We start from the raw sequence: 19,975 nt of genomic DNA on the forward strand, positions 1-19,975 counted from the left end.
ACTACATTTTCTTGTTCCATAATTTCTTTCTCGTCAATTTTAGTCCTATTTTTTCATTTAAAAATCTTGCATTTTTAAGAAAAACATTTCTTTGCATACCAGTTATCCAGCAAATACTGTTAAATTAATGACAATTTTCAGTATATTGCCGCTCACTTACGCAGTTGCAGTCTGCTGTAAGATAAAACCAATTACTCAGGTAGTAAAAACTACACATAGCTGAATTTCTGCATAAGCTCACGGAAGCAGAGCTCCTGTATTTCGTTTTTTTTTCTTTTTTTTTTCACGAGCGAGACAATCGGACTCGATAATTTCTCCAATATTTTGTTATAGATCTTAATATTTTAGTTAAACAGAAGTAAACACATTTTTTAATCTTTGCATTTGATACAAAGATACTCCTGACAGTTATACTTCTTATAAATAATGCTGTTTATTTTATTTCATGCGCGGGACATGGATACCTCAATTAGCAAATCGATTAACTCAACTTCAAAAAAAAAAAAAAAAAAAAAAACAAATCATCATTTCTGCTTTAATAGTGCTTTCTCAATGCTTAGCATGTGAATTTATATTAAAATTTTGGTTCAGAACATTTCTGACCATGTGATGGCAGAAAATGTAACACGAGGGCCTGCTTACTCCTGTGGATAACACCATCTTCTTCATAACTATTCTCTACTTTTTGTTTCATTGAGTTGAATTGACAAGTGAGGCATCCACATCAAAAGTCAACATCTTGTAATTTGCTTGAGGCTTTCACGGCCGGCGTCAGTATGAAGAAATAACATTTCCGGTCTTATTAGCCGTGGTCGAAATCATGGGATTCTCTTTTCCATTTCGACCATTGCCAATAAGCCCGGAAATGTTATGTCTTCATATCTTATATTTTATCACGCGTCTAAGTTGACCAAAAAATGGTAGTCGACTTGTACATAATTCATTGCATATATGCAAGAAAATTTTAAAATATTTATCATCTACAATGCAATCACTTCATACAAAAATTACGTAGGTTTTGAATTCATTCTTATAAATTTCTCTCAATGCACGGTCATGGGAATGGCTTATCTAAACTTAAACTAAACATTAAAAAAACAATCCGAATGCATAAAGTGAAAGTAAAATATATTTTACGTTAACTAGAAACGTTTCTTTTATTCGGGAAGATTCTAGGTACAAGTCATAAATCTCGAAGTGTATATTTAGGTCCGATCTCTTGCCTGTCAGTCTTTTTGCGTAGTACTTAACCAAAGGCGTAACCACAATTCGCAACATAGTAGAAACGTAAGGAAATCGCGTGATGTCTCTCAAATGGACATAATGGATGTTCATCTACGAGCTCATTCGTCACTTCTGAAGAATAAGCTTTGCGTAAACCTCGAGAAAACCTTGAAATAAAAAAGGTAAACAAGTGGGAAAGATCTGCTTTTTTGTTGATAGAGCTTTTAAAACTCAAACTCTGCCAACTGCTACAAATAGACGTAACAGTAATTTTTCATTGCACTTCAGTGCAGTCGGATGTAAAAAGAGCAGTTTTTACTATTAAAACGTTATGTCTGTCGTGGAAAGGTAAAGAGCCGTATCATCAGAAATCAGTTTTGGAGATATTTGATGTGGTTTTCGTGTTTTATCTTTAGCAGAAGCCAAATAAGCAAACTTGCACAATAAAGTTAAAGTATAAGAGATGACAAATATGTAGGAAAAAAAAATAAAAATGCAGATACTGCCCTTTGCTTTTCCATGGCAGATGTTATCTTTGCAATTTTGATTTGATTGCGATCACGTACTTTAATTTTTTAATTGAAATTTTCGGCTCATTAAATCTTTAAAGTGTTGCATGGTTTCGGCCTCCCTTTTTCTGAAGACAATCTTAATTTTGCATTTTATAATAAGAATATTACTGTACTTTTCCGTTATAGTTGGGTCACTTCGCGTATTTTTAATCTTGGCGATTATTTTTTATTTTAAACATATCCACGATATTTTTGTTCCAAGTAGCATATAAACTATTTTTTTGTCGATACCATGATATATTTTATCTTTTCAATAGTCTTTTAAACGAAACAATACTATATGATACATTAAAATAAAAAGACATTCCTCCAAATAATTAAAATATAATTTTTTTCCCAAAGAAAAAAAGAAACCATTAAATGATGAGAAAAGTACGATCAAAATAATACGTTAATTAAACCCAACAACATTTAAAAGATCCATTAAAATATTAAAACTATCGACCAAATAAACATATTAAGTTTAATTTCTTGTCATCTGTTATCTGGATGACTGACAATCCTTGGAACAATGTTTACACTCAGTTTTTTGAGATGATGCGTTCACATTGTTTTGATACCTTTAACAAAATTTCTTATTAATGCATTTAATTGTATAAATGGAGCTGAAATCTCTAATCAGTTTTTTGTCAAGACTGTTTTGAATATGAGAATAAAAGCCATGGGACAAGGCTTACCAATGAGATAGCACTGAAAGTTTGTAATTTCAATAGGGGAAAAAATTTAATTTTTGCAAAGTTAAATACAGCTGTTTTTAGCACCAAAGAAGTACAAAAGTACCACTCGTAAGAATTTTTTTTCAAAACAAACAAAACTATCAATGTGGATCCCGAACTTTCCTACTTTTGTAAAATCACTCACTTATTCAACTACATTCTTAGATATGATTCGTCTTTCTTAACAAAATGTGCATCCAGTGCGGAATTTAAACAAACACAGTTTGTGATAGTTCAGCGTTGACTAAGTTTTTATCTTCTAGATACTTATACCCGGGCCAATAAAAGTGGAAGATTTCTTAATACTATTGTAACTATATTACCTATTTTACAGTAATGATGAGTATGAATAATAGATTTTTTTAATTAAATGATCGGATATCAAGTAATTTGGATCAGAATCAAACGAATATCTGGAGTGATTTGAGAATTGAGGGAACTTCTCGAGTACTTTCATGGAAATGTCTAGATTATGTCCATCGCTATCCTCCAGCCGATAAAATTGTTGAATTCATATGCTTCTCTGAAGAAAAAATGTGAAGAACTCTCCGTCATTTTATTATTTTTTTCTGTGGTTCAAAACCATATGCGAGGAAGAATGAAAAGTAAAGTGAAATGGTGAAATATTTTCCCTGATTTTAGTGCCACGTATCGGTAATATTTTAAATATGTAGTAACACGTGTAGTCTAGTTCAGTTAGGAAAAGCTATCACTGAAGAAACGACAATGCAAGCAATTTTCAAAAACTTATACTTATATTATAACATTTTGTAGGAAGTCCGAAATTATTTTTGGTATTACAAAATGATATTCTTGTTACTAATATTTCAAATACTAACTGAGACCTGTAATTAATCGGTAGAGTATTTATTTATTTAATATTAAGCTTACTTTTATTTTAAATATTTTGTACCATAAGTCAAGTGCTTGCGTGCCAAAATGGATTCGGTAAAGTGAAATAGCTAATTTCCCTTATGAATTCTATCATTTATTAAATTTCTTACGTATTCATTTATTATTTCATTTGCATAAAATTCGACAACTTGATTTAGTAAATCTATTCTTTTATTCATTCACTTATTTTCTAACTCATTCACTATTTTTTCACCCATTTATTTCTTATCATATATTAATTTATTATTTTATTTTTTACTCGTTTATTGCTTCATTAGCTAGGTATTCATTTAATTATTAATTATTTTATTTTTCCATTCATTTGTTTAAAAATTATTTTGAATAATCAAACAGAAAATATTTCATCAGAATTTTTTTTTTATATTTCACTTTACCCCATGAAAAAAAGAAAAGAGTTTTCCATTTTTTGTTTGAAAGAACAAATTTACTGCTAAAAATAAAAACTGAAGCTTCAGTGTAGGTTTTATTACAAAATACATCGTTGTTTGTTTATGTATTGTAATTTCCAAATCAAATTTTTAATTTGTTCATTTTAAACAAAAGGTAAGTTATCTTGCGTAAAGTTTCGTCACTTAACAAAACTTTTAGTTTCCAAGGGGGACAAAAGGGGGGAAATTTCAGGTCGACATGTAGAAAAGAGCTATTTTATGACTCAAGATTTAAATTTAAACCTCTTTGCATTTTGACATTCCAAAACCCCCTGTGTGAATTCCTGAGCATCAAAGGACCTCTGTGCCAAAGATGGCAAAGATCCGACGTAAACTGTGGAGTTGTATTAGGAACATACACACCCACCCACATGCATCCATGTTTAAATACATAGACTAGCAGCGTTTCCCGGCGTTGCATGGTCTACCTAGAAAATAAAAGTTGTTTCATGTGACGCAATGTCAGAAATCAGACTTGAATAAAAAGAAAACAAAAGTAGTGTAAAATTTCCTGTCAACGTGTATGGGGGCTTTCACAGCTATAGGGAGCAACCCCCCCCCCCAAGTTAAGTCTTGAGCATTAAATGACCTCTGTGCCAAGCTAGGCAAGATACGATGTAAACTATGGGTTTCAATAAGGAACACAAACTCACACAGCCATTTTTCCAAAAATATATTTATCACGATTTCACTATCTTCTGGAAATCATGTAAGGACCACCTTACTTTTCAAGTAAAATCTCGTTTATCCAGCACGTAGATCTCATTCTAGACTATTAGAAGCTTTATAGAGATTTAAAATTTTCACTATATATTTTTTTTTTCCTATAGACAGAAATGAATTTCCGGCTTTTAGTCTTAAGGCAGGTGCGTTCAAAAATATATTTAAGTCATATTCTGACAAAGAAACACTATTCATTTAGCTAATTTGCATATCAGCGCCAACTTTTTATGGGAAGAACTCCAACTTAAGGATCATGTTTCGTGTGACATTGAGACATTAGAAATGTGATAAACTTCTCGACAGGTTCTTCCCATCAAATAGGAAAAAAAGGACTTAAATAACTTCACCCACTCTTTCCTGTCAAGTTATTTGGCCGTGAAAGAGGATAGTGTTTCATTCACGGGGGGTGAAAGAATTGTGATAAAAATCACGTAAATTTCCGCTTGTGTTTAAAAAATTTATGACAAAACACATTAATAATAATGCGGCCCTAAATTTTTACTATGTGCGAATATTTTTTAAGAAAACCAGCATGTGGCCATGGTGAGGTGAACTGAGTATGAATCCTAATCTATTTAAAAAAAGGAAAAACCTGACAAAAAAGGAATTGATAACTCCGTCTTTGATTCTTAAAAACTTGATGACTTGCCAATTTGTCTGTGTAGTGGAATATGCTCGATCCTGTTGAGCATTAAATTTGAAAAAAAAAAAAAGCATTAAAAAGTTGGCTTTTTGTAGGTTGAAATATTAATAATAGACTTGGGGCATTCTCAAACTGTTAATTTTAAAATTCGATATTTTGAAGAATATATAGTGAAGAGTTTGCAATGTTGGGAAAATTTTGGAAAAAATTTATTTCTTGCCAATTATTTTTTGCTCTTACAACATTGCAAAGGTCAGAACAGCAAGTTAAGAAATTTAAACACGTGTAAAAATCACAAAATTGATGGTAATTATTGCGATATCAGTTTTAAAGGACAATAAAAGAACAATAAAATGCTCATATTTCTCCCAAAAACGAGGGATGAGACATGTGCATTCGAAAGTTAAAATACATGCTCAATTTTCAAACATATTATGTAAAATGACAAAGACAATGTGATGTATGTAATAAGACTTATATAAAATTTATTACATATATGATACATTGTCTTTCTCATTTTGAATACTATTTTTGAAAATTTGAAATCTGTTTTAACTAACGTTATACTTTAATAATAAGTCTCTATTAAATGAGAAACTTTCCACTGCTATCCACCATTTTTGACGGAGAAATAGTGAAAAAATGCCTCTTTTATTAAAAAATAGTATAGTTAAGCATTATTATTCAGTCTCATTTATTAAAGGGAGGGTAGGGACCTCCCTGAGCCATTCTTCTCTTTACACAGCATTTCAATGAAATGGTTGATTTTAGTTTTAAGCGTAATTTAAATGCGACTTTATACAAGTTATATTATTAGATATTTTAAGCGTTAAAAGCAAATGTGTTAACGTTAATGAATGAGATTAAAAAAGTTGTACACTGTAAAAAAAATCCGAAACGTCACTGATTATTTCCGTGGAACATTTCGGAATTTTTCTGGTTTTCATCTATTTCGCAGTGAAATCAAATATCTTCACAAAAACATTTCCTGAACTTCTACGAGTTTTACGAATGCAGACTTTTAACTGTTGTGAAAAATATTTGCAACTAACGATTCAAAGATTGACCAAGCGTGTTTACTAAGTATATCGGCTTTAAGTCGATTGCAATCCACCCAAGCTGCCTAAGGTTTCAATGAGCGCTAAAAGGGCCTTTGGGTGGCTGCAGCTTTGCAAGGCAAGAACAGCAGGCAAGTTAGATGCTTGATTCTTACTTGAAATTTTTCCTTATCTTTCTTAGTAACTCAGGAGCGTTCTAATCGATTACATTAAACCTAAGGCCACTGAAAAGAGGAGCTGACTTATCCGACATTTTGGTTCCAACATTGTCGGGGGACACAAATACCCAATTATGTGAGGCAAACACTTATAAACATGTGCAAAAAATTTCAAATTGCTATCTTAAATACAAAAAAAGCCTTTGCAATTTAAATACACCAAAACATGTAAAAATTAGAAACTGAGAAAAACGCATTTAAAGATTTCAATGGATGTGAACTACCGGAGGAAATTTAAAGGGATCACAGCAAACATGATGTTACGAAATCGGTTATAACTTTTTTCCCTTTTAATATTTCAGAATAAGATTTAGAACATGCAAAGAAAACAATTGAAGGATCATTTTAAGACTAAAATTTAAAAACCGACAATTTAAAGAAAATTTCACATTTTTTCGGTACTGCATCCCCTTAATGAATCGAAATTTCAGTGATTATGAAGTATGCTTTGAGACTTAGTTTCGATGTAACACGGTACACATTGCTTGATTTGCAGTATTTCAAAGTCTCGTATAATACGGTTTCGATACTACACGGTACGAATTAACCGTGTTATACGAGGGACACCTGTGTATGCATAGAAATGACAAAGCTATAGGACTAGCTTCTATTTTTCAAAGAAAATTTTGTGCGGCACTGGAGTTGTAACTGATTGAAATACATTTTTCGAGCAATTGCACCTCAAAGAACACCGTAAAAACGATTCAGAAACGTTCCTAGAAAATAATAGACAGCTGATATGCTCCATTTTTGCCAGTGACATATCTTGCAAAAACCAGGAACGCTTTCGGCTAAAAGTCAGTAACCTTTCTGAAATTTTCCTTGAAACTTTCTGAAGAACTGGGAAATCTCGTCAGCTAAAACCAGTCATGTTTCGAAAAGCTTCTCTAAAAATTAATTGAGTTTAATGTAATTGATTAGAACCTTCCTGATTCACTAAGAAAGCTCCAGAAGTATTAAATCAACCATGGCCAAAGCTATGCGAGAATTGCAAGTAAGATACTGCGACCTATTCGCTCCCGTTGGGAACTTAGTGAATCTGGACGGGCCGAAATCGAAGTAAGCCGATACACTTAATAAACACGCTCTTTCAATCTTTAAACTGGTACCTAAAAATATTTTTCACAACAGTGAAAAGTCTGCATTCGTGTAACTTGCAGCAATTCAGGAAATCTTTTTGCGAATCCCGAAACGTTCTACGGAAATTGCCAGTAACGTTTCTATTTTTTTTTTTTTTTTGCAATGAAGAGCTCTGAAATGTGCTATTTTTTGTTTCTCATGTTTGCACTTGAGGCGTAATTTATCAAAAGAGAACATATCCACTTTTTAGAAATTCTTTTTCTGACATTTTCTAAATCTTTCAGATGACCTTTATCAAGTCAAATCACTCTCAAGAAGTCCAAACGTGGGAAATCCCATTTTATTTATGGGGAAAGTGTGGCTTTTTGATCAAAAGGTAGCAAATCTGTCCTCTGAACGTTTTATTTTGAACAAAAGAGTATCTGTAGTACGTTTAGGTTAGTACTTTTAGATCCAAAGGAACATATGTACAAAATCCTCAAATTTAAAACCACTACTTTTAAGTTTATAAACTTCAATAAGAGAAGATAAAAAGGTGAAATATTAGAGTTTTGGTGAAATTTTAATTTCAAATATTCAGATTTCCGTTCAAAAGGGGCACATATCCAAAATTACGATGGCGATATCCTCCTTGTTTTACACAAACATTTCTTACTCTAGGCCATGATTTGCTGTGCTTTCGTGCTCAATTCTGTACCCAGAGCAGTTGATAAAACTATTTTGCTCCTTACCCTAATTCGTTTTTCTCACCTCCTGAATATTTTTGGAAAATGGATATGTTCCCTTTTGATAAACTAGTCCTCACTTATTTTATCCCATTTAGGCTTTCAAACGTTTATCAGCAAACGAAAATTTCATTCTCATGTAATCAAAATAATCACGTTTTTCAAGTCACAAAAATACGAACCCACGGAACTTCTACTTCAGCAACCGACACATTCACGAAAAGAAGAAAAAAACTGGGTGGAGAGATCTAAAAGAAACAGGTTGAAAGGATACATTCAGGTGTGTTCGTATAAATTCGGATTTCTAAATTACAAAAATATACTTTTACGCGAGTGTGACTGTGATGTCAAATTTACGACTTCTCCATACATGCGCGCCTGGTTATGTTTCAAATCTATCGTGGGCGAGTAGCATTGCTAGTAAATCTACAACGTGCGATTCAAACTTCCTTCAACAAATTTCTTCTGACATTTCTCTTCTTATTTATAACAGGTGTAAAAGCTGGTGAGTTCACGTGGGATGATACCAAGATCTCTAGTTTTCTTTATTGTTACGAATTTTAATTAATATATTATGAAAATTCAAGTTTTATGGTGAAGGGCACCATATGTTAACACTTAACTGGTGAAGTGAGGTGTCTCACACCCCAGAAGAATGGGGTCGTTTCCGAAATTTTGAAAAAATATTTTTTTTTTGAAAAAATATGCTTAAACATAGGATCTTACATTTTTAAAATATTTTGACTAAGTTTAATATTTAAAAAAAAATACTTTAATCGGTGCGCTTACATTGTTTACGCCTCTGCCTATGACATCACAAATGAAGAAATGCCATTCACTGTTGCCATTCGCAGAGCACAATATTTAATTCGCATTTTGACTCACATGTACTGGCAACTATGTGGTTGACAGCAAACGCAGAGCGCAATATTTAATTCGCTTCTTGATTATCATAACGTGGAAACGCAGCAGACAGGTGCATCATTTGTCAGTACATCATTTGTCATGTCATAAAGACCACGCCTTATTTTCAAAATCGGACATTGAAAAAAATTTATTAAAAATGAAACGTTTTGAAAATGAAAGTTTTTCTTCCTCTATGTTATTATTTACTTATTTTTGCTTATGCTATTAATTTCAGTGACTAAAAGTAGTATTTTTGATTGAAGGAAACAACCCCACTGAACACTTGCATTAAAAAGTTTAATAATGCGTACATGTATCGCTCACTTCTTTCAAAAACGTCATGTCTCAAAAATTAGCAATTTTGAGTTACGTTTTTTTTTTTTTTTTTTTTAATCTCCCATGAATTAGTAGCATATCACTGCAAGACCTGCATTTTTATAACTTAATATTTCGCAGTTAGTAATTAAAAGTGTCGAATTTGCATTTTCAAGTATTTTCGCAATGTTCTTTTCAAGAACGACACATCTTGGATTGTGCCTGATTCATTAGCAATGAAACATCTGTGTCGTTAAGTGAAAGATGAAATTATTTATTCCGAAAACAGTATTGCACATAAAAAAAAGAGCGTTTTCATTCTTATTTTTTTAATCAAGAACGCACTCTTTGCATTTATTTCGGTATTGTAAGGAGAACAAATAGTAACAATAATGACATATTTTAGATATTTCAAATAGTATCTTTGAAGTTTAGTGCAAGAACGTCATAAATAAAACGGAACTTTTTAAAACTTAGTTTTTACACTTCTTCATGAAACAGAGAAGAAGCATCAGATTTTCTTGAAAAAGACTTTATGCGTAAGGAAAATTCAATCAGTAACTTAAAATATACTTTTACTACATAATATCTTACTATTTTTAAAATTGCTTTCCTGATATATCACGTTTTTTCGAGATATGACGTTGTAGAAAGGAGTGAGCAATATCGCTTTGTGTGCATATGCAAGTAACCTACCGTAAGGGAATGTGGGGTAAAGTGAAATAGCGGGACAAAGTGACACGTTAAGATATTTTTAGTTGGCAACGTCAAGTATCCAGCAAAGTTTTAACTAAGGAGTGAGCAATATCGCCTTGTGTGCATATGCAAGTGAGGGAATGGGGGTAAAGTGAAATAGCGGGACAAAGTGACATGTTAAGATATTTTTAGTTGGCAACGTCAAGTATCCAGCAAAGTTTTAACTAAGGAGTGAGCAATATCGCCTTGTGTACATATGCAAGTAAGGGAATGGGGGTAAAGTGAAATAGCGGGACAAAGTGACATGTTAAGATATTTTTAGTTGGCAACGTCAAGTATCCAGCAAAGTTTTAACTATGTTGTTTAACATATAATTGAGAGTAAAAATGAATGTATGAACTTTATTTTCAAACCTTAAAAGTAGTAAGTACCCGAAATGAAACTCAAATCTTTGCTATTGTTTTTAATCAAATGACATGAAGTTCTGTACTTATATTGATCAATGTCTCTAAAATAGGAAAATAAATCACCCAAAATGAGTCATTAGTTTGTATCCGTAATTAGTTTGTTTTAGAAATATTACAAAAAGAAAGTTTGAAAACGTACTTCAAAAAAAAATTGGAAACTTAAAAAAAATGAATGAGTAACCAACGTTTTGATGCACAAAACTTGCAAATCATTGCAATTTATATTTGCAATAATTTGCGATTTTTGTGCACGTTGGTTACTTATTCATTTAATTTTTAAGTGCAAAGGTATTTATTCGTCATTCGTTATTAATTTAATAATACCACAATAAGTCGCTCCGAAAATACGTCGATCACAAATCATTATCTTAACAAATCATTATTAAAATTAATAATAATTATTATCATTAAATCATTATTAAGAAATAATCACAATTATTAATCACATCATTATTAAAATTTTAACGTTCATTGCCCTAAAAATAACGAAATGATGAGAAATTTAACAATTTTCAAGTTGGTCATCGCAAAGTATTGACTTAACTTTTCATGAAGTAAAAACTTTCATACAATATTCAATTAGTTTTTAAAAGTTGGAAAACTTTTAACTGGTTACTTGTTTGAGTTAGTGATTCTCGTTTTAGTGAAATATGGGCTAAAGCTGTTATTTAGTGTTATATGTAAGTTACTAAATATTAGTCATTTTTTCTGGTATTTACACGAGAAACATGTATTGATGGCACATGTACTTGTCACTCTGGTGAAGGTCTCTCTCTTTTTTTACTTAAAGCTATTGATTATAAAATCGAAACAGTGACGACCCAGGTAGCAGACGCAACGTTTAAATGTTTTAAAATGGTTGAAAATACATTATATTGATTTTTCCTTTTGGAATTTAGTTTTAAAAAAAGTGTAACAAATAAAAAAAAAAAGCACTACAAAACTTAAAGCTTGAATTCGAGAGTTTTATTTTCTAACTGAGTTTGGGGCGATAAAAAATTGTTTTCCACTTCAAAAACTTGAAACTACAATATAACTTCAGAAATTCAAATTAATTGGGGCTGAGCCTTGTTCGGATTCCAAAAAGTTCAAATTTATCGGGTGACCTACTTAAACTCCTGTTATTAGTTTACGAGTGATCTGAAAGTCTTTATTTTAAGTAAAGAATGAATCAATTTTACCCGTGATAAATCATCAGTGCTTAATATGTGATCTACGTTACAGTCCATGACATTGTATTACACCCTTGGATCCTCCGTTACAGATGTGGTTTACCGTTTGAGTGCAAGAATATCTCGTTGTAAGTATGTACAGTACGTTACTACAGTTCTACATAATAGGTACTCAGCTGTACTATGTAGTCCCATTTAGCACACGTAAAGTATAAGCGTTTTAAAGTGATTGTCTTAATGCTGGCAACCATTTTTAAATGTTAATGAGACGAAGCGTGCTATCTGGGTTGTATTCAAATATTTGCTAAAAGTAGCTGCCAATAAAAAAACGTCGGATTTCTAAGGTACCGCTGTATTTGCAAGTGGCTTTTGACGGTGGAACACAAATCAAACACTTCTGAAAATTGACAGATAATTCAAAACACTCTATTTTTTTTAACTCTATTGATCATTCGGACTCTTCTTCGAGCTTAGAGAAACTACGGAATCGCCAGAACAATTAATGTTGATTTTTAAAATTCGGTCGAATATTTCAAACACAAAAAATGACAGTAGGTCATTTTTTGGAAACTGCTGAATCATTTTAAATATTCATCGGTTGATTTCTGAAAACCATTTGAACATTCTCCGTTAGTTTCTAAAAACTATTTAACTGAGAAAAAAAATATCCATTTCAGTATTTGAAAATGGAATAATTACTTGAAATACTGCTTATTGGTTTTCTTAAAAATCTTTCGATCATTCGGAATAGTTTCCCTCGTTTCTTCTGTTTCTCTGTTTAACTTCGTAAATTTTCAAAAGACAAACTATTGATTTTTGACATTACTTGATTATCCAGAACTCTCCATTGCATTCTGAAAACATGTTAGTTATACCAAACATAACCACTAATTTCTAAAAATCTCCCGAATATTCGGGATTATACTTATAGGGAGGAGGGATGATTTGGGATTATATTTTTCCACCGACAGCCAAACAATGGTCAATTAATAGATGAATGCCTTTGATGCTGCACAGTAACAGTAAGAAAAACGATATAATTGTAAAAATTCTGCAACAGAATGCTGACACTTGTTTCGTGGTTTCAAGGAACCCCTTTGTCAATGCCGAAAATTGTTAGCTTATTGATGCATATTCATTCTATCAAACATTCGTAAGCTCACAAGTTTCTGCATTGAAAAAAGGGGTTCTTTGAAACAACAATACCCGTATTTCCACTATTTTCCAAAATTTGTGAAATTATAATTATGTCATTCTTCTTACAAAGTAGTTATTAATGGTCGATTATTCCGAGCAATTCCAAAAGACTTGGCAAATTTATTGAACGGTTTAACTACGGGCACAGTGAAGGTAAAAGAGGGAGGGTTTAACTCCTCAACTCTTACTTTTAAACCATGTTGGCAATCATAGGCTCATAATAGTCCTTATTTGTTGACTTAGTCCCCTGTTGACGATCATAGGCTCATAATAGTTCTTATTTGTTGACTAACTCCCCCCTCCTCGGTTAAAAATTCATACTACATTAGTACTCTTCACGATTCCGTTGATTTTGTAAATTTGCTGATTTTTATAAGTTAGCCTGATTTTTGCCGTGGCGATTTTTTGAATTCCCACGATTAACTCCCTCCCCCCATTATTAAGACCTGAATTATATCCATTAGCAGTTTCTCAATCTGGTGGCACGCGGACATTGTGTCCCATTGAGGAAATGAGACCTGTGTGATATTTAAGCATTCCTCTCACAAATTCCTCTAAAAGAGAGCAGGTGCTGAAGAGAGGGCATTCATTACGAAACGTCAACGGACTTTAGATGGAAGCAGGTCCTCACCACTCCTTGCCACGACTCCGGTCCGTTTAAGGTTTGTGCCTTCCGGTTAAGACTCGAGCTACCACATTTGCATAATCAAAATTCGAAGTGGGGGAATTAAAACACTGAAAGGAACGGGGTAAGTAATGCTGCCGACGCGCTAAGATGAAGTCAATTACTTGTACTCTATTCGTATACTGATACGGCTCGAAATTTTTCAAGTGGTGCATTTAATATGGATCAGAATTTTAAGTGGGGGAACTGAAATACTGAAATGAAAGAGATAAATATTGCTGCCCATGTGCTCTAAGATGGAGTTGATCCCTTTTTCTTCAGCCGTACAATGACCCGGATCGAAAATTCCGAAGTGATGCATGTCAATATAGACGAAAATTTGATGTGTGTGGGGGGGGGGAGGGGAGAGCACTAAAATAAACGGGGTAAATAATGCTACCGATGTGCTGTAAAAGGAAAATAATTACTTTTTCTTTTTTTTTTCTCGTATACTGACTCGGTTACTTCTCAAGTGGGGAAAGTCAATATGGATCAAAATTTAAAATGAGAAAACTGAAACACTAAAAGGAGGGAGAAAAGCATTGCGGCCGAAGCGCTCTAAGATGAAATTGATCCCTTGCTCTTTACCCGTTTACTGAACCAGCTCAAATTTTCTCGAGTGATGCATGTCAATCTGGATGAAACATTGATATGTGTGTGTTTGGGGGGGGGGGGCATTAAAATGAACGGGGTTAATATTGATGTCGATGTGCTCTAAAAAGAATTTAATTCCCTGTATTTTTCTCGTATACTGATTTGGCTCGAGAATTTTCAAGTTAAGCTAGTCAATATAGATCAAAATTTGAAGTTGGGGCATTGAAGCAATCAAGTGAACGGAATAAATGTTGCTGCCGATGCACCTAAGATAAAGTTAATCGATTACACTGTATACGTTTATTGATCTAATATGAAAGTAATTTCTTGTACTTCACTCGTATACTGATCTTTGATGAAATTAATCACTTGCACTTCATTCGTATACTGATCCGGCTCAAAACTTCTCAAGTGATGCTGGTCAATATAGATCAAAATTTGAAGTGAGGAAACTGAAACACTAAAAAGTACAGTGTAAATGTTTCTGCAGATTCTCCCGAAAAGGAAATCAGTCGCTTGCATTTTATTCGTATGCTAATCTAAGATGAAACTGATAACTTGTACTTTACTCGTATACTGACCCGTCTCAAAATTTATCAAGTGATGCTAGCCAATATAGTTCAAAATTTGAAGTGGAAGAACTAAACCCTGTAATTAACTGTGTAAGTATTGCTGCCAATGAACTCTAAGATGAAATCAATTGCTTTTACATTAGTCGTATACTGATCCGACCTTGAAATTTCTCAAGAGATGCAAAGCAATATAAATCAAAATTTGAAGTGAGGGAGTTATTATACTAAAATGAACCATGTAAATACTGATTACGATGCACTCTAAGATGAAATTAATCGCTCATACGTTGCTTCTATACTGATCCGACTCAAAATTTCTAAAGTGTTAATCAATATAAACCAAAATTTGAACAAGGGCAACGGAAACATTAAAATGAACAGGGTCAGTAATGCTTCGATACACTTTAAGATGAAATTAATCGCTCGTTTCAGAACCTGTTCGGGAGGGGGGTGAAAAACAGCTGAAAATGGCATCAATCTATTATGGGTATTCCTAAAAAGACGTTCGTCGCCTTGCCTACGAGTGTGCTGTAAAATTTAGCATTAAAATTCCATCCGCCTGAATTAAAAACAAGATGGCAGGACAAGATTGGCTTACAAAGTTTTTAAAACAAAATCCGGAACTATCCATCCAAAAACCAGAACCATTTCAGTTAATTCGGAAAAAAAAATATTTTATGTTTTGTTAATATGTCACTAAAAAACTATAAATAAAGATTTGACTGTCAAACAGAAATTTTATTTCATGTCTAGTTATCATTTATCCTATGGTTTAGCTAGACGTTATAAGTGCTCAACTTGCCCCATACTCTTGCTCAACTTACCCCATCCATAGGGTACGTTGAGCAAGTTTGACTTTTTGCATTCCGACAGCTGTAGCTCTTAAACATGTGCTATTAGCAACAATTTACTATGGAACTTTTGAAAAGGGATACATTACTAATCCATCAGGTTGCATAACAATCGATTGAGACTTACCGTTGAGGAGGTATATCCACTCAGGTGAAAAATTGCTCAATTAGCCCCGCCCTACCCTACAACAAAATATTAGAATAAGAGTATCAGTTTTTAAAAACCGTTTGCATTATCATCTGCTTTCATCTACAGAAATAACTGTTTCCTGACTAGTACAGACTACATGTGTTGCCACGTAATCCAAATATTGTCAGATTGTTAGCGCTAAAAGTAGAGTAAAAATTTCAGCGTTTCATTTTCGCCACTTTCTCTACCAAACCATTGTAGAATTGATAATATTTGTATAATCATATATGTTAATGAAGCTTAAATGATGTAATATCTGATGTTTTAAGAGGGACTGTACTATGACCTAAACATACCTTGATTACAACGACGGGGGTGGGGCAGGCAAAGATCATCTCATGAGGGATCCCCAAGATCAAAATCAGATAGATTTCGGGTCCCTCTCCCCCAGTCACGTGGTATTTTAATACTCCGCCGCAAAATTAAAGTCCCAAAATTTAACTTTCACATTGGTCCCGTGTAAAACTTACTTATATTACCTTTGGTCCATTATGATGGTTACAGTAATATAGGGGAAAGTGTTGTAAGTTGAGACACTTTTCATATTTTAATTTTTAACGTCAATTGTTTGAATCAAATTTAAAATCTAAAAGTCACATTAAAATTCCCCCAACATACTTCCATGCAGAATATATTTTTTAATTCAGACAGTTTCAAAATAAAATATTGATAGCCATTTAAAGTAAAAGTTCCCAGCTGTCCCAAGGTACAACATCCTATTGTACCTTAGGATTTATTCTGTTGTACTATCGGAAAGTCTTCATGATTCAGGAAACAGCCATATACTTAAGCCAATTTTTCACTAGAACACACACACACACACACACACACAAAAATCTTTCATAGTATTGAATTAAATCATAAATAATTATTTATGAATTATGAATTATCTAACATGAAATGTGTTTAAAAGACTATATAAGATTAAAACATAGTTCCATGTTCCTAAATATATCTTACTTATTAAAAACCATGCATATGCTGTACCTTAGAACGTGTCCAAAGGTACAAAATGTTTGGCTGTCCTAAGGTATAATCACCATGTGGCTTAAGAAAATTCAAAGTGATGGTCAATCTAGATGCACTATCATTATTTTCTCATAATCAAAGTATTTAAAGTACTTCTTCTTTATAACAAAATAAAATTCAGTTGATTAAATTTACCAATACAAAGACAGAAAATGAAATAAAAATGAAGAAAATATTTACTTTAGAGTCATGAAATTTTCTTTCTCTCACAAAATCGTCAATTTTACTCATTTGATGCTAATTTTTATTATGGCATCATTTAGTGGTGAAGGTTATTATTAGAGATTACAAAAACATGTTTGCTAAAAATAGATTCTTAGAAATAAGCAGTGTCCCAAGGTACAACACTCTCCCCTACTATTAAAATATCGCACTTCGTTTGAAAAGAAAGCAATGCACAATGAGCACTCTACGTATACGCTTTATGCATAGTGTACTAAATGTACACGGCATTAAAAATATTAGACTGTCATATTGGTGTAAAAAAATTTAACCCGAATAATTTTCAGTCCATGAAATAATTTTAAAATCAGGAAATGGACAACTGGTAGTTCCAGATAAAACCGAATAAATGCGGTAATAAACAGTGCAAATACCATATAAACCCGAATACCAAGCAGGCACTTTCCTTTCTCAACAGGTTTTTAAATTAGAAGGTAAGCTTTAAACAAGAGTTTAATATTGTGCAACCTAAGGCCACAATATAAGGGAAGCTGACTCATCCGACATTTTGGCTCAAAAGTTGTCGGGGGACAAAACTAGTTTTTGTACAAAAGCCTCGTTGCAGAAAAATGGTGCTCAAGCTTCAGATGTTCATGCTGGATTCATGTTTGGTTATTTTATTCTGTAAATGAAGAAAATTTAATTAATACAAGTTAAAAACAAATCAGCTGTGAAAATAAGGTTCATTACAGTCAACATTTCTCGATACATTATTGGTGAATTTGTGAACTAAGTTATCTTTCTCGATTTACCTTAAGTAACATTATGAGGCGATAACATTTCCGGGCTTATTGGCAGTGGTCTAATTGGAGTAGAAATTCCAGAAGTTTCGGCTTGCTTTGCTGCAGCCATCATCAGTGGTTTGAGTTGGGTGATTTGAGTCTCACCGAACTCAAACCACTGATGATGGCTGCAGCAAAGCAAGCCGAAACGTCTGGAATTTCTACTCCAGTTACACCACGGCCAATAAGCCCGGAAATGTTATCTCCTCTTATTGACGCCGGCCGTGAAAGCCTTAAACAGTATTTAAGTAACATTTTTCTCAACGTATCATCATTTGTTTTACGACATAGCAACCAGCGAATACTTTACCGTATTTATAAATACTAAACACAAGGCTGGATCCAAAGCTGTCTTGGAACCAAAATGTCGGATAAGTTGGCCGGTCCTTTTCAAGGGGTTCCAGGGCAACCACCAACCATATCGTAGTTTTGATTCTATGCATTTTACAAATTTGCCCTGAAGAAACATTTCATAAAACGTTATTCGAAGAAAACTTCCCATCTCATGCAACTTTTTTTTTTCTGCATACTATCGTCTATCTTGATCACCCAAATGCGGAACATGCGTTCTACATTTCTAGAGCTATTAGTTTTTTCTCCATAATCTCACATTCTGGTTTTTCTAGATGCCATACATCGTCATAGTAACACACGAATCTTAATCTGCTTCACAGAAGTTGATGTCGTTCTCGGTCAAAACCACAAAAGCAGCTGCCAGCACTTGCGAAGCGGGCAATCATTGCTTCTTTGAGCAGGTGGCAACTCTGGCAAATCACGCGCGCCACGCGCGATTTGAAACAAAGCCGGTGCTTAACAAAGTGAAAACGGGGGAGCCGCAAGCCGGGGAACAACCATACAGCACCCCCGAGAAAACCGGGGCAGATGTGCCTTATCTGTTTCCGATTTTTTTCCCTCTGCCTCTCTCTCTGAAACTCTGCTTGAAAAGGTCAGTAAGGCACGTCACAGCTAAACACGATTTGGTGTTTTTGCACGAGCACGTCTTCAGGTAGTGCTTTGGCAACTTTGTTTTAAGACTGGAATACATGATGCACCCTCAGGTCAAAAGGAATAAAATTGGAAGTGATTATGGGAAAGGGCGTACCACCTGGAAATATATGAGCTTTATGGGGACCTGTTGCATGGACTGAATTTGCAGCGCATATGGAATTGGACTGTTATCTTATTTTTCGAATATAACATACCTAATTCGGTAGATTCTATAAATACACTAATCATCAAAAAAGAACTTTTTGTCTGCATCCTGGTTTTAAAAAGTTAATTCCTACTAATTTTGAGTAGAGAAAAACGAATATGGCAGTAGATTTTTTTTTTTAATTATTATTTCTTGTTTTCAAGATACATAAAAGTCCACTGGAGAAAGATGCTACATTGGTAGTGTTAAAAAGGGAAAAAAAAATCCTATGCAATAAATGTTATTAAATAATTTCTGTTTTATTTAAAAAATGCTTATTTTTTTCGAAATCAGTGGTTGCTTTTGGCATATTGCTGTAAACGCTTCATTTTCGATTGCTTTTTATACGTGAAAAAAGGACCATCTTTTGTAATAGTTCGCAGCATTTGATGAGCATTAACTCAGCACAATGACCCTGATATCTGTGTTCCATTGTAAAAATATCTTGGTGAAACCTTTCCTCATGCTCACTGCTCATAGCTTTAGTTTTTAAACTAAATGTCCAGGAAGAAGTGAAAAAAATAGAGTTTCAGAGGCACATCATTCATCAATGATGACAAAACTTCTCAGAGATTGTTTGACCAACTGTTTTAGTTTTCGTCTTCTCTGCGGCTTAGAAATACTTGTAATATACCCTTTAAGGCTTCCTGGGTGTTTTTTTCCCTCCCCTTGCACTTTTTTTTCTTCAAATAATCGATTTTCTTAATTGCGCGTATTTGAAGGACCGTTAAAAATGCTCTCCTTAACCTTAGTTTCAATATATCTTGGAAATTTCCCTCTAAGGTATTGGAAGATTGTCTTTGTTCACAGCTTTCAGTTCACGA

Source organism: Uloborus diversus, chromosome 10, assembly GCF_026930045.1.
Source record: "Uloborus diversus isolate 005 chromosome 10, Udiv.v.3.1, whole genome shotgun sequence".
Classification (NCBI taxonomy): Eukaryota; Metazoa; Arthropoda; class Arachnida; order Araneae; family Uloboridae; genus Uloborus; species Uloborus diversus.